General features: G+C 42.0%; 1 long non-coding RNA gene across 1 annotated transcript in view; it reads left to right on the forward strand.

The window, feature by feature from the left end:
* Nucleotides 1-8,029, forward strand: part of LOC136838897 (uncharacterized) — a 37,940-nt gene extending 29,911 nt beyond the window's left edge. The window contains exon 2 of the long non-coding RNA XR_010853162.1: nucleotides 6,225-8,029. This is a non-coding gene — a long non-coding RNA (uncharacterized lncRNA). The remainder of the gene's footprint in view (nucleotides 1-6,224) is intronic.
* Nucleotides 8,030-15,722: the final 7,693 nt, after the last annotated feature.

The following is a 15,722-nucleotide window of genomic DNA, read 5'->3' on the forward strand; positions in this document are numbered from 1 at the left end:
TTGAGTGGGAAGGCTGGGATGTGGTATGAGACGGGAGAGGATGTTGGTTAGAGAGTTCCTTCCTCTTCCCAGGAGACTTACGCCAGCCTTGTGGGCGCTCTAGGAGGTCTCATCTGCCTCTGCTAGTTTCCTGGACCTTGTCTGAAACTGATCACCATCTCAAAGGTCTCTTCAGAACAATGGAGGTTTTCAATTTCTTGGACTGGTGCCCATGGGAGTCCCTGGATCTTGCAGGCCGAGAGCTCGGACTCCATTACTCTGGGAGACTTATTCATCGTCTAACTGTATGGACAAGGCAGTTAGGGATGGTTCCGAAAGAGCTGGCTGCCCACTTCTGTGCAGGGCTTTTTAAAGAAGGGCCTTGTTTTCAACTTCACTGCTAAAGTCTGTCTCTCCTTCACAAGAGAGGCAGAGTTGCTGTTCACCCCTTGTCCAACCATCTTTTTCCCCAGTCCTTGATTCAAGGATACTGCCGCCACTTTAAGAAGGCTACTCCGAGACCTCTAATGATTCTTCTAGGCGTCAAAAGCTCCTTCTTCTTCTTCCCTTCAGTTTGCCACCAGGATGAAGAAGCCCTTTCGTGGAGGAGCTTCTTCTAGATCGTCCTCTCGAGAAGAGGTCTCTCCAGAGTTAGAGCCGCTTCCAAACCTAGGGAAAGTGACTCTTTCACCTCAGACACCTGTAGGAGGCCAGGCTTCTTTCCTTTGCAAGAGCCTGGAGAGACGAAGGACGGACAGCTGGTCCCTCGGGGAGTCATCGAAAATGGATACAAGATCCCCTTCCTCATGTTTACCTCCGTTGTGCCGAAGCCCAAGGGATCTGTCGCCCTCCTACCAGCAGGAGGAAGCAACAGATTCTTTTGGACCTCCTGGAGCAAATGCTAGAAAAAAAGAGCTGTGAACAGGTCTCAGATTTGTCAATCTCCGAGCTTCTACAACAGGTTGTTCCTAGTCCCGAAGCAGTCAGGAGGATGGAGACCAGTCCTGGACGTCAGCGGTTGAACCATTTCGTTCACAAAGAAGTTCAAAATGGAGGCGTCCCAATCGGTTATAGGAGCCTTAAGACCAGACGACTGGATGGTTTCTCTGAATCTCCAAGACGCCTACTTTCCATGTCCCTATTCATCCTCTATCAAAGGAAGTACCTGGTTTGTCCTGCAGGGACAGGTATATCCAATTCAGGGCTCTGCTTCCGGGCCTAAGCACACTCCCCTATGGTCTTCACGGTGTTAATGAAAAAGGGTTGTGGCAGTGGCTTCACCTTGCAGGATAGGGTCTCATTTATTTGGACGACTGGCTCATTTTCGAGCCTCTTCAAATCAAAGGTGTCTGGAGGACCTTCACTTTCACGACTGGGTTTGAAGTCCCTGGAACTTCTTGGCAATTTCGAAAAGTCCCATCTGGCCGGACTCAGTCCATCGTTTATCTGGGGATTCAGATGGATTCAGTGGCTTTCGAGCTTTTCCCATCACGGAAAGACAGCAGCAGTGTAGACAAAGTTTCAGCCTTTCTAGGAAAGAAACATGCTCGGTGAGGGAATGGATGAGTCTGCTGGGGACCATTTCATCGCTGGAGAAGTTTGTTTCCTTGGGGGCTGCATCTCAGACCTCTCCCAGTTCTTCCTTGCAGAGAACTGGCCAGGACAAGGAGGATCTGGAAGAGATTTCTCTGAAGATCTGCGCCAAAGGTGAAGGATCATCTAAGGTGGTGGCAGAATCCCCTCAAGTTGGCAGAAGGCGTTTCTCTCAACCTTCAGGGCCCGACCTGTGTTGTTTTCAAACGTCCATCAGGATGGGGAGCAGCACTAGCGGGGAAAAGTGTGGGCACCTGGAGAGGAACAGGTGTCCCTGGCATAAATCTCAAAGGGTGGGGGCGATTCAGTTGGCCTACTTTTCTTCTAGCTTGACAGTCACAAACCGAGTAGTCCAGATCAACTCGGACAACACCGCCAGCCTGGCATTTCTAAAGAAACAGGGAGGAACTCACTCTCGGTCCTGTTCGCTTTGTGAGACATCCTGCTATAGGCCCAGGCATGGGAATATTACGATCCTCCACGAGTTCGTTGCAGGTGTGAAGAAACGTCCATGCGGATCTTCTAAGTCGGCAACTACAACTGCTGGCCAGTGGACCTGCCAAAGAGGTTTGTCAGGGACTGTGAGCTATAGGGGCGTCCCTTGGTGGATCTCTTAAACTTCAAGGCGAAGAGGCTTCCTCTTACTGCTCTCTTGTACTCGATCCAGGAGCCCTATTTCAGTAGATGCTCTTCTCTGGGATTGGATGAGGATGGATGTTTATGACTTTGATCGCCCTTTTGGCCTTCGAGAGAGTGGTTCACAGAAGTCATGACCTTCTTAGTGGACTTCCGAGAACACTGCCCATGAGAGTCGATCTCTCAGACAGCCTCACTTGAGAGGTACCACAAAACCTCCCGCTCTGAGTCTGACTGCATTCAGACTATCGAGAAGCTGGCCAGAGCGGAGTTTTTTCAAGATCGACTGGCCAGAGCTATTGCTTTAGCCAGAAGATTCTCTTCCAGCAATTGTACCAATCCGAAGTGGACCGTGTTCAGGAGATGGTGTAGGAAAAGGGCATTTCCTCTACACCCACGACCTCTGTGAGTCAGATAGTGACTTCCTCTTGTTTCTGGAGGAGGGAAGTCACTATAGTGGTCCCGACTATCAAGGGATATAGGAGTATGCTATCAGCCGTTTTAGGCATAGAAAACCTGGACCTGACTAACAAAAGACCTTCACGATCTATTAAAGTCATTTCAAACTACGAAGGTGCCTCAGCAAGGACTCCTTCTTGGAACATAGATGTGGTGTTCACGGTTCCTGATGTCAGTCCTTTCGAGCCTCTCCATTCTGCGACATTGAGGAACATTACCAGAAAGGCTATTTTCCTAACCACTCTAGTGACAGCGAAGAGGGTTAGCAAACTTCAAGCCTTCAGTAAGCATATAGGCTTTAAAGGGCATAACGCCGTTTGTACTTTAAGTCCTACATTTTTAGCAAAAAACAAGAACCCGTCTAACCCTTGGCCCAGGAGCTTCGAAATTAAGGGTATGGCTGAGATTCTGGGTCAAGAGCCAGAGAGAGTCCTGTGCCCTGTCAGGCTCTCAAGGTCTACTTGGACAAAATCGAAGGGAAAGTCGAGGCCCCTCGGACAATCTATGGTGTTCAGTGAAGAGACCGGACTTACCTATAGTCGAGAGAATGCACTGGCGTTCTTCCTGAAACAATTTATTAGAGAAACCCATTTATGCTGTCAAGACACTGATTTTAAACTTCTGAAAGTCAATGCTCACGAGGTGAGGGCGGTTGCAATTCAGTGGCTTTTCAGAAGAATATGACACTCAGTAACGATTCTGGGTGCCACATTTTGGCGAAAGTAACTCTGTGTTCGCTTCACACTACCTGAGAGATGTGAAGAACATACGAGAACTGCTGCTCGCTAGGACCATACGTTTCCGCAGATTCAATCTTGGGGCAGGGGGTGACACACATCCTATCCTATAGAAAATGGTTAGGAAGTGTTTTTATGATTGTTGGGTCGGCCGCCAGAGGCGACTTCACTCTTTGGCTTTAGTTTTTGCTATCCTAACTTAGTTAGGCTTGGTCAGGTGGTTGTTTTTACTTCGTTTTACCCTCATTGTATGGTCAATATGGTCTAGTCACATAGTGGTCACGCCCCCGTTGACAGATCATCTAGAACTCACCAGCTATATAGGTCACTACCTTGCTGGAGACTCTAGTAAAGCAGAAGCGGACTTGGGTGACAGTAATCCACAGAAGTCAGCTATGCTAACAGGTAAAGGAACCAAAGTGTCAATCACCTACATGTATTGTGTTTCTAAATCCTATTCTGTCTTGTGCCACCTCCAATGGTAGTATTCAACTATATATATCTGACAGGTAAGTCTCATGAACAAAATGATTTTTAATGATAAAATAAAGTTTGTTCATACTACCTGGCAGATATATATATATTCATAGTGCCCGCCCACACTCCCTCTGGAGACAGTGGCACTAGAAAATCTTGAATAGAAAATGGGAATGGTTCCTGATACCCGCCTCCCAGCGGCGGGAATGGGTACTAACCACCTGATGATCTCCCCACTGCACGTGTCGTAAGTTTGAAATTCTGTCGGACTATCAGAAAAACAGCTATATATATATCTGCCAGGTAAGTATGAACAAACTTTATTTTATCATTAAAAAAGGATTTTTGACAAAGGAAAAATCTATTTCTGAAGAGGCCCGTGTCACCCGGTGAAATAGTCCATTCATACTTATTTCAGTAATTCCGTTTGCTAGATACCAGAGAGCTAAATGAAATGCTGGAGTTGCACCCCAGAAGCTGAGCTCACTAGATGGAGTCGTGTATGGAAAAGGGTGAACTACAAAAAACAACCTTATCCTATAGAGATTCCCAATGTCAAAAGTCCCAGAGAGAGGTGCGATACAAGCTTCATGCACTACTCGCGGACTGTATACAAGGCAACACTAGCTGCATTCCATTTTTAGCACGTTTTTCGTTCACACGTAATTTCGTTGTGATCCTTATTTGTGCTCTATTTGGATTTTTATGGCATCCTGTAAGTTCTTCTTCAGTTACTTGAGTACCAGTGTTTTTATTGTTTTTAGGCAATTGAGGCTCATATTTTCCTTTAGTTTAATAATTAAAAGGGATTTATAACCCGATCTCGATCTCCTCTCCGTCATCTCACCAGACCTCTCTCTTGGTCTTGGTCAGCATGTTTGTTTTGTGTTTTTTATTTGTATCCCTTTTTATTTGGGATATTTTACCATTAATGATCCCTAACTTTAGTGGGTTTGATTAATTTTATGTTTGTTCTGTTTACCCTTTACTACGAAGTGCTGTTTAGCATTTAGGCTCTGAGCTTCCCCCTCAGGCCCCATCGCTTTTTATCATGGCTTCATTACGGAGTGATTTTTGTTACGGGAGTGATGTTTAGCGTTTAGGCCTCTGAGCTACCCACTCAGGCCCATTCGCCTTTTATCCATGGCTTCATTCACGAGTGATGTTTAGCGTTGGAGCCTCACGAGCTACCCCCTCGGGCCCATTCGCTTTTTATCGTGGAATTACCTAGAAATAAGTGCTGAATGGACTATTTCACCGGGTGACACGGGACCCCGATCCAGAAATATAATTTTTTAGACTACCGTAGATTGAAAGCTCAAAGCTATGTAATTACTTGGTAAGTATATATAAAGCTATTTTATCATAAAAATGTCATAGTAATTACTGTTTTACCCTAATTGACAGCTTTATTGATAAGTACAAACGGTCTACAGGTGACTAACTGTTTATATTAAACAACATAGAAAACCACATGTTATATGTTCATTACCAGTTAAATTTATAAAAAATTTGTACTTTATATTCAATTAATATGCTAAATGCAGTATTGATTCATAATAATGAAATGGAAGTGAAAAGGTACTAAACATGAAGAGGTTTGTGGATACTGTACAGTTGTAATTTCAAGCCAAGGTATTAGACCCTTAGAGTATAAATTGTTTCCAGTATTAAAGGCATTTTTCCATTTCTAAAATGTATTGCAATTGAGTTAATAGCTTTCATTGTATTGGCATTGATACTAGTATTTGCTTTTCATGAATAGATTATCATTACTAAACCATCAAGTTAATAGATGGAAAATTATGTGCAGTGTGGTCTGTACACATATTTCACTTTTAAGATTTTCCATTTTTTTTTAATTTGTCATAAGCTTATAATTTTGTAATACATTATTCACAAAAAACTTGTACTGCAGTACACTCCCTGAACACCTGAATTAGCCCTGGTCACTGACCAGCCCGAACTATATCCCATAATTTTACCCACAAAGTAGGTAATTAACTGTCAGCGATACCAGTGTTGGTAGCTAATGGTTTATTACCCGCTTTTGTGGGTAAAAGGGGATATAGTTCGGGGCTGGTCGGTGACTAATTCCAGTGTCAGGTGTTCAAACGAAAATGCGATGCAGTATTAGTTTTATTGTGAAAACTTTATACTCCAGTACAGTACTGGTTTATTAACTTCAGATAGTTAATTTTTTTTAACAATTGTTATTAACATTAGTTCTGTCTATCTCAAACTTTTTTCAATTGATTAACAATATTAATTATTCATACATTCCATAACGTATGGGTATTTTGTATATTTCAGTCTTTTTACACTGTAATTTTTCTTTTTCAGAACATGAATGTTGAAAAGTTGAGAGAAATTGTGAGTGAGAATGAGGATATAGCTAACAGAAGTGTGATACTGTCTGTAGAATATATGCGCAGTCTCCGGAGCCGTGTAAACATGGCATCAGATATCCTTTCTGTCTTTGGTAAAGAAAATGTTGAGTGCTTAGATTTTATTACTCAGAAGTTGATATTGGTTACATTTGTAAATGAATCTGTCTGTTCATTAGGAAGTTTGAAAACCATACAGTATAAGCCATCCAACTCTTCACAACAGCATGCCTTATACTACAATGTTCATTCAATACAACCCATCAAAGCTCGTGTAGAGGGAATCCTGACAGGAGTACCTCACTTTTACTCATCAAGTCAGTTACCAAAGGTAACTGAAACAATCAAGGAGAAAATGCCTACACTAACAGACATTAAGTTAGATTACATCCCTTGGCCTGGAACATCCATCATGTGTGGTGACATGTCTGTAAAAGCCTTGACAACTGATCTCAGTGCATCACATGCTAAACTTGTTCAGCAGACACCATTACCCTTGGGAGACTTTGAAGGTCAGATGTCATTCAAGATCATAGAATTGGTTGATTTGGATGAGAACAGTGATTTACCATTTGAAAAGAAGGATGACATAACTCTTCATAATTGGTGCTATTAATTAACCATTGCTTCTCATGATGATTACTTGACCAGATTCATTTTGTGTATCAAATACAGGAGTACAGTAGTGGAAACTCACTCACTCCTGATAATCTTGCGTTAGTCTTTGTACAGTTATTTAGATTTATGTAAGTGTAATTGCTTTGTATTTTGAAAGAGTTTGTAAATTTTATGTTCATGCTAGTCATTAAAGACAAGTTATAGCAGTGAAGATTTGTGTAAAATATGTTAGACTTCAGTGTAAAGTGAATGTTTGTACTCTGGTTGCAGTGCTCAATAAAGTCACTTAAATAAATTTTGTATTGAAGTTATGTGACTGATATAGGCTATGTAGTTTTTGTGAGGAATATTTTTTCAATGCATGCTGGTGTGTAAAAGAAGTGGATTGGTTGCATTTATCTCATGAAGGTAGAACTCCAGCATATTTTATAAATTTAGTAGAGATCATGTTCTTTAAAAGAGTAGTACCGTATTGTATTAATGAAGTTCATTTCCAAGATCATACAAACTCTAAAGTAATAATTAATTAACATGCCCCAATTTTTTTTTAGAAGATTAGTAGCTATGTATTGGTCGTAAACATGTCAAAAATAACCTTTCCAACTGCCCTCTGTAGATGAAGTTACTCCATACATAAAGTAGCTATGTGCTCCTTGTTAGTCTTCCAGTGTCCGGTTTTGTTAAGAATTATTAAACTGAACTCAAATTTCATTGTGCTCAATAGAGAATGTTTGTTGTCTTTATGTGATTCACCTCTTCTTTGAACCCATTAGCAAGCCTGAAAGATATTTTATACTTCGGAATGGTGTAATATGTTTTATTGTATCTTTGAAAAGTGTATTGTAATAAACAAAGAATTGTCCATAATGTGTAATGGTTGCATGGTGACACTTAGCTTTCAGTCTGAGAACCTGTGAATGAATGGTTTTGCATGATTGGAAGGGCACTGTGGCTACAATTATTATTATTACTTTATTATTATTATTTATTATTTTTTTTTTGCTTTTACCTTTTGTCATTTAATTGTTGCATTTTGTTACCAAAACTGTATTTAATTTTACAGACTAATTGTAATATGACAATTCATGCAAAGATCAGACATGAGTGTGGGAATAGTATAAATGAATATAAAAATATGCTGATCATCCTTTTTAATAGATATAACCCTTAAGATTTTGTAGTATGATTTTTGTATTGTGCTTCTAGTTTACTGCATGAAGAGAATGAGTATTGGCATGCTGGTAGCTGTGCTCACTGAGTACAGCAAGCTTATCCAAAACCTTGTTGGCAGTGGCTAGTGAAGGTGGACTGGTGATGCGTTAAGAGTACAGAATATTGACAAAAAGTGTAAGTAATGATTTTCTACATTTTGATTCTTAGTTAAGAGACTTGATTAGTAGGTTGTTCTGACAAGAATATAAACCTTTGTCCAGAAAAAGCAGTCTGATCATTGAAGCTTTAGTTAACTAGCAGCAAATAAGTGAGGTGGTGTGGGACCCACTGACTGGCTTCTCTATTGTTGGGATTTATTTTTGTTCTACCAACCTACTGTTAAGATGTACATAGCTATGGGACTTGTTTAAGATGATGTTTTTTTAATAGTTTTTCTGACTTCCTGTTGTTAATGAATTTGGCCTTCTTTTCAACATTTGTTACACTAGTGACATGAATGATGGTGTCCGATTCTCTTGGAAGGAAATATGATCAGTTTAGGTTTTCTAGGTTTTCAGGGCATGACTTTGATGAAGGGTCCTCAACTTGTTGTGGATTTTGTAGGGCTTGAGGGTCCCTTGCCAATGGAACTACATCAGGTAGAATTGGAAAGGCACTTTCACAAGGTTATAGGACTCATTTGAGAGTGCAATGTCCTTTGGGAAGCAACCTGGGGTCCTCCTTGGCACTGTGTCCTCTTGAGCACACCTTGGGTTACATCCAGGAAGCTGTGCCATTATTCTCCTTACCTTGGGGCGTTTTCACTCATGAGCGTTGATCCACATTCTATTTGTTCATATTTCAGGGATCAGGAGTGTACTGTACCTCTGAACTGCATTGAGCATGTTTCTAGATCATCTGCACAATGGAATAAGTGGGTCAAAGACGAAGCACTCCAAGAGGACCTGGTCAGCATCTCTAAGGGCAGCACATATCTTGGCTTGCCAGCCCACCTTCAAGGATCCCCTCTCTGCTTTTTCCCCTACTTCTGCCCATGGGATGATACCCAGACAACCCACCATTGCTCAATCCATGGAGGGTACAGCTGGGTTGTACTGTGACCAGCCTGCTCACTCCAGAGACAGTGTTGTGGACAGTATGGTAGCAGTGTCTGCTATGACCATCAACCCTTGTTCTGATCTCACTTTTGCTCCTGCCATGCTGACTACTCTGAGGTATCCTGATGAGATGGAAGAATTTTAAAGACACTTTGGCCTTCTCTCAGGTTATTAGGTGATCCATCTCTTGTTGCCTTTTTGAAGCACTTAGCCATGGCAAATAGCTCTATACCTGCCCTGGCCACAACAGACACTGCTGCTGTTTTGCTGTTGCTGCTTTGAAAACTCCCGAACCTTGAGGGAAGCCTATCTTAACTTCATTCTCGGCAGGCTTGTGAGAGGTTGATGTCAGAGAAGTGCAAGCATACATCATTGTCCTCTTCCTTGTCATCATCCTCCTCATGCACACCTGTGCTTTATCCTTTCCTGGATCAGAATAAGTACAGGAAGAAGGCCTGTAAGGCATCCCTCAGCAGTAGGATAAAAAATCCTTTCATGGGCATTGCTCTCTTTGAGAAATGCCAGCAGCCTCTGACTATTAGTGGGAACAGTGTGACTATTAGTAGGAATAGCTGACAATGAGTAGAGTGGACAGATCATGAGCTTACTGTGATCGATCCCTGATGTGCTATCTTACCTGTGACCTGTTGCTAACTTGGTCTTCTTGGGAGAGGAGCACTGACCTTGATTCTTCCCATCTTGTTTTGCATCTCCTTGTTGGTAGAGGACAGTGCTAGAGAGAGATGCACTGGAGGTCATAAATGACTGTTCTGAAAGCTTCTACAGTTGGCTTTTACTAGTGTAAAATTTAGTAGGCAGCTCGAGCCCAGTCAGTGATTGCTCCTGTGAACAAGGTTGTCATTCAGATTGTTCTAGATGGAAACTGCATGTTCCATGTTTTATCAGAGAGGGCACTGTCATGCTTCTGATAGATCTGAAGGATGTGTAGTTCTAGAATCCCTTCCATCATGACTCTCGTAACGCCACTTCATCTACAATAAGGCAATCTCAAGTTTCTGTGCTTGGGCTGTCGGCAGCCCCACTGATGTTCATGTGTCACCCTGGTGTTAACTTGGGCCCATATGCTTGGGATGCATCTGTTTATGGTACCTCAGTGATTGGCTGATCTTGGTGCCCTCTGTGGCCCAGTTGCTCCAGGACTGGAGCCAACTGCTCATTTCATCATGATCTTAGGACTGTGATAAATTTGGATAAGTAAAACAACTTCACATCAAGATTGGTGAAGTATCTGGGCATGCTTTTCAACATACTACTGGCTGGGGTCTTTCCTACAGATACTCTACTCAATTAGTTCTGGGAGGTTTCATTACAATTACAGTTGTGACATGAAACACCACTTGTTTGTGGGGAGGTGGGCAGAGCTGAGAGGTTGTTCTCAGACACCTTTGATCCTTGGAGATCATCCTTCCTGGGTTTTCCATCTAAGGTTGCTTCAGCGGTGTGGGGAGTGGTACTGGTCACTTACTTTGAATCTTCCAACAATCTGTGCCTCTCAGTGAGAAGGTGCAGGATGATCTTGCATGGTGGTTGGACAACATGAACCTCCTTGTGGGAGTTCCTCTGAACTCCCCCACTTCTTCTCTGAAGATGCTTCTATTCTTGTATGTCAGAGGAGAGGTGAGGCGCATGTCTGAACTGCTCACTCATAGCAGGTAGGTGAATGAGAGTTGACTCTTGCCTGCACATTGGTGTTCAGGAAATTGGTATGACATTCCTGGCACTAAAAAGCATTCTGGAGCAGTTGATGGGCCACACAGTAGCAGTGATGAGCAACAAGGTAGCTGTGTTGGGATAGGTCAAAAAAGCAAGGGGGCTATCAAGCTGTCAGACAGATCCATCCTAGGCCACCAAAATGTAGTGGCAGACCAGCTCACTGCCAGGGGGTGAGTAGAATGGTCCTTATACTCACATGAGACAGAGAGGTTCTTCAAGGTTAGAGAGCACTGGTGGTTGGCCTGCTTGCCTTGAAGCTGAATAGGAAACTTGGTGTTCTGTTCTTGCATCCTGGGCTCATGGGTTGTGCTGGAAAATGTCTTCAGCACCTTTGGGGCAGTCTCAGTGCCTACACTTTTGCCCATTCAGCCTGACTGTTAGTCCCATCAGGTCTTAGGATGATCCTGCCCTTCTCATTGAGGTGCCAAGAGAGAGACCCCCTGGTCAGTACTGCTCCAGTTGCTTCATCATGTACCACCTCACTGGAGTTGCATGCATTTCGCAATTGGAGACTTATCCAGCAGCTTTTATAAGAGAGAGGGTTTTCTCATAGGACTGTGATCCAGCAGCTTCTAAATGGGATGCTTATCTTAGAGGGCTGTGCCCAAGGTATCAGGTACAGTACTGTCTGTAAGTACACAGCAGATATGTTTCAGGTTAAGTAGTTCATCTATCAGTGCCATGAGAGGTATTTCTTATTGAACCCAGGTTTCAGGAGATTGCGTAGCTCAGTCTACCTCTTCCAAGACAAGCTTTTCTACGTCTCTGTGGGAAAGAGCTCTATCGCTCAGACTGTTTCCATGAGATCCTGTTGAAGGGCATGAACTTCTCTGCCTTAGTTGAGGTTTCCATGCTCTCGAGGAGTTTTGAGTAGCCTTGCCCACCCTGCGAAATCAGCCCGCTAGAGTGGGGTGTAACTCTTATGCTCCATAGTCTAATCCAGGTACTGTATGATCCGCTTACAAAAGTTCCTGGCAGGAGTGTCATTCTTAAAGCTGTGAGTGAGTAGGTGTCCTGAGTATGTGTGGCAAAATGGTTCAACAGTCCTTGATGAGATTTGAGAGCTTTTCAGTTCTCTCTCTCAGTTAATTCATTTGTGAGGACTAAGACGATGTTATTGTGCCCCCTTGAGAGTTTTTTGGTACAACTTAACTTGGAGAGTGCTCTACATCTTAGAGGCCTGAGGGTCAAAAACTGTTCATCAGTACCAGGAGCCAAATAGAGAGGTTTCCAAGGACACTTTCATTTTGACTTTATGAGGTCATCAAGCGGTCATACAAGTCACTGGGTAAGGGTGATAACTTTTCCTGAGCAAGGGCCTATGAAGTCAGAGCATTACCCTGTCTCTCTCTCTCTCCGTAGGGGGGTATTGCCGTTAGTGCACCTCACGGGTGCACTTTAGGCATTACTAAAGGTTCTTTGCAGCGTCCCTTCGGCCCCTATACCCGAGCCACGACGAAGAGACCTCTCTGGCATGGCGTTTAAAAATCTGCCCTGTTGCTAATTTTACAAAATAACAACTTGACAGACCTTGGAATGTCTTTGAGACAAACCTTTAGGCTATAATTATAAGATTATTGTTTTTCATTTCCAGGTATTTTAATCTCCTTCCTATTCCGCCCTGCTTAGGATTTGTCTTCAGTCCGTTTCTTCTCCACATTCTATGCATGATAACATATTTTTCGTATTTTTTACAAAGATTTACCATTCTATGTACAGCCCATTTATAAATATTTAACATTTTTGTCTAGACAAGAAACATCATACAGTATTTACACCTAAGTAACTGCAGGGGTAAGCTGTTTGTATAATGAATTGGCACTCTAAGATCCCATGCTGGCACAAGGCCACCTTAATTTTAACTATTTTGTCAGTACTTGTAGATGTACATTTATCATTATTACAAAATTAGATATTAAAAGTAGTTAATTAATGCTATAGAAATAGGAGATATATTTGTTGTTCATTTCTCAAATTACAAATTTATTCTTTACCTATGATATTAAGAAATCAAGATATTTGTAGAAAGGGGAAATGCCTCCAAACATACCGTGACCACTGAAAGTGGCCCCTGGCGACAGTCTTGAGCTGCTTATCCACAGATTTAAACACATGTGGAGCTGTTTGAAATATTGGCAACAGCACCAAAATGAGATGTCATACTGATAGAAAATCTGATCCATTTCTTGTTATTGCATAAAAAAAACTTTATCAATCGTGAACCTATGTAATTGACTTAGAATTCTGCGTAATGAAAAAGATGATACTGTATTTGATATCTGTAATGGGAGAAATGGTGTTATCTCATTGTTGTTATAGATTTGGCAGGTATGTAGAGATTAAACACACATGGAGAGGACCAAACAGCCCCACCTGAAAGCTCATTTCATTTTGGTTTTAGTAAAGCTACAACCCCTTTCATACCTTTTACTGTACCTCCATTCATATTATCTTCCTTCCCTCTTACTATCCACTCTCTCATAACTGTTATTTCATAGTGCAACTGTGAGGTTTTTCCTCCTGTTACACCTTTCAAACCAACCTACTCTCAATTTCCTTTACAGTGCTGAATGACCTCATAGGTCCCAGTGCTTGGCATTTGGCCTAAACTCTATACAGTATTCCTTTCCTTCCATGACCCTGTCCCTGTTGTTCCAGAAGAACTAGTCAGTGGTACCTGTACTGAGGGCTGGTGTTTGGTATTGCCAATCACCTTTAACTCCTATCTCAGGGATGTTGCCCACAAGTCCTTGGCCACCTTCTCAAGATCTGTGGTGACTGCTCAACATGTAACATGTGTAGCAACCCAAGCTCCTCTGAACATAAAGCATCTTGCCCAAGGTTCATATATGCCATAAGATTGGATATCTGAATAACAACTGGCCTCTCTCCCCAGTCATTTATGCACTGGCCCATCCATCTATCTTTTGACAAGAGGGAGGGCAGTAAAGTACAATTATCTCTGGGTCTAATTGCAATAATATTGCTACCTTCTGAGCTGGTATTCCAGTCAAAAATGGATTGTTCTTTTCTTAGAGCAAGGCTGTCCTATCAGCCTCAACATCACATATACTGTGCAGCACAAGAGGTTAGAGGAGTCATCCCTCCCATGCTCACATTTGTAACTGGGAAGATGATGTTGCCATTTGGTGAGACCATTACCATTCATGTTCTTTACACAGTGCCTCCCACCTGAGGAGTGAATCTCCTTCTAAAGGATTGTATGTATCCTTTTAGGAACAATTGCAAATAAAGGATAATTTTTAATTTTTTCTAGGTATAAATTTTTTTTCATAATCCTACCCCTAAGCAAAGCTTCACAATTGGACCAGCTTTTGCAGAAAGTATATTCATAAAAAACAACTTCAGGTTTGTACAGCTAGGAGAAGTTTAAATTATCCTGAATTTGCAGTTGAAGGCTTTTAGTTGTTTACTTGTAAATGGATGGACAATAATTGCTTAATGTTTTTTGTTTCTTACGGTAGCAGAGCAAGATTCGGTATGAGAAATTATGTAAACTGTTTTTTGCATGTGTTTGTGTATGTCCCCAATACATTTTACTAATAATGTAAGTTAAGGACTCAGAGGCACATTCTAACCACTTTATTTTGAAGGCATTCCAAAATTCTTTATCTGGCTCATATTCAGAGTATGAACAATTGCCTTTGTGGGGCATATTTTGGTATAGTGGTACTGTAGTCATTATTATCATAAAAATTTTTAAACAGTTTAGAATTTAGCAACAAAATCTTGTCCTTCCAGGTATTAAGAGTACCCCTCAGTCGTATATTCACTCTCTCATATTTTGCCTTGGCTGAATTAGAATAGCACCACATGTAACCAATGATGCTTGTGTGTTCTTACAGAAATATGAATAATTGTTTTTTATGCAGTTGCAAACTGGGAATGGGCATGGGAACTTGGTAACAAGGTAGTTAATTGGTGGTAGGGGGCTAACTGGGGAAAACCTCTACTTCCCTCATGTCTCCAAGCACTTTTTCTCTGGCTGCCATTAAGTTAGGGCCTTTTCCAGTGCTCCTGGTGATTGAGTAATTGAAACTTTTTATTTTTGTAGTTTGGATGTTTGGGAACTTTTCTGATGGTACGGATCTACCTAAGAGGCGTGAACAATGGAGGTGTGAGGGATGTGACCAGAGTGTTGCACTTCATTCCCTTTGATGTAGATCCCCACCATTACTGCTCTTTTGTAGAGGCAGGACCTGTAGTTTCCCTGTGAGGAATATGCAAGTTGGTCTTCTTTGGTGTGGAAAAGTTTTGGGGAACGAAAGGAGGGGGGTTAAAAAGCATTTTCCCCCCTTAACACCACAAATCTTTTTGGGTCCTTCATTCCCCTGCTCCTTGCGTGTATACACTACTTACTGTGTACGTTCCAGAAGATGAGTGACTTCCAGATGCTCTCATCTAGTAGTGAATCAGGTGCGCATGCTGAACTCTCTTCAGGTGAGACTCCTACACTTGCACAAGCTTTGCAACTTTCTAACCCTTCTTATGAAAGATATGGCCTTCTTTCAGCAAAAGATGAGAAGCCAGTCTTTTGCTGTGTTTTTTTTACCATTTAACCATGGCTAAGTTGGTAGGATCACCATCTATTTTTGCTGCATCTGCTAAGGAGGTCCATGGTCTTGAGCCTCTAGCAGTAGGTTGGAACCCCATGTCATGTATTGTTCATCCTCAGCCCATTGCTCATTGATTGGAAATAGATGCACCACATTCCCGTGACAGATTACTGGGGCAGGTTGATGTGTCATCTTCTCTCCTAGGAGAGAATTCTTCTTGCGATTTTGTGATCTTATAGGACCAGAGGGTCCTTC

The sequence above is a fragment of the Macrobrachium rosenbergii genome, chromosome 1 (genome assembly GCF_040412425.1).
Source record: "Macrobrachium rosenbergii isolate ZJJX-2024 chromosome 1, ASM4041242v1, whole genome shotgun sequence".
Lineage (NCBI taxonomy): Eukaryota > Metazoa > Arthropoda > Malacostraca > Decapoda > Palaemonidae > Macrobrachium > Macrobrachium rosenbergii.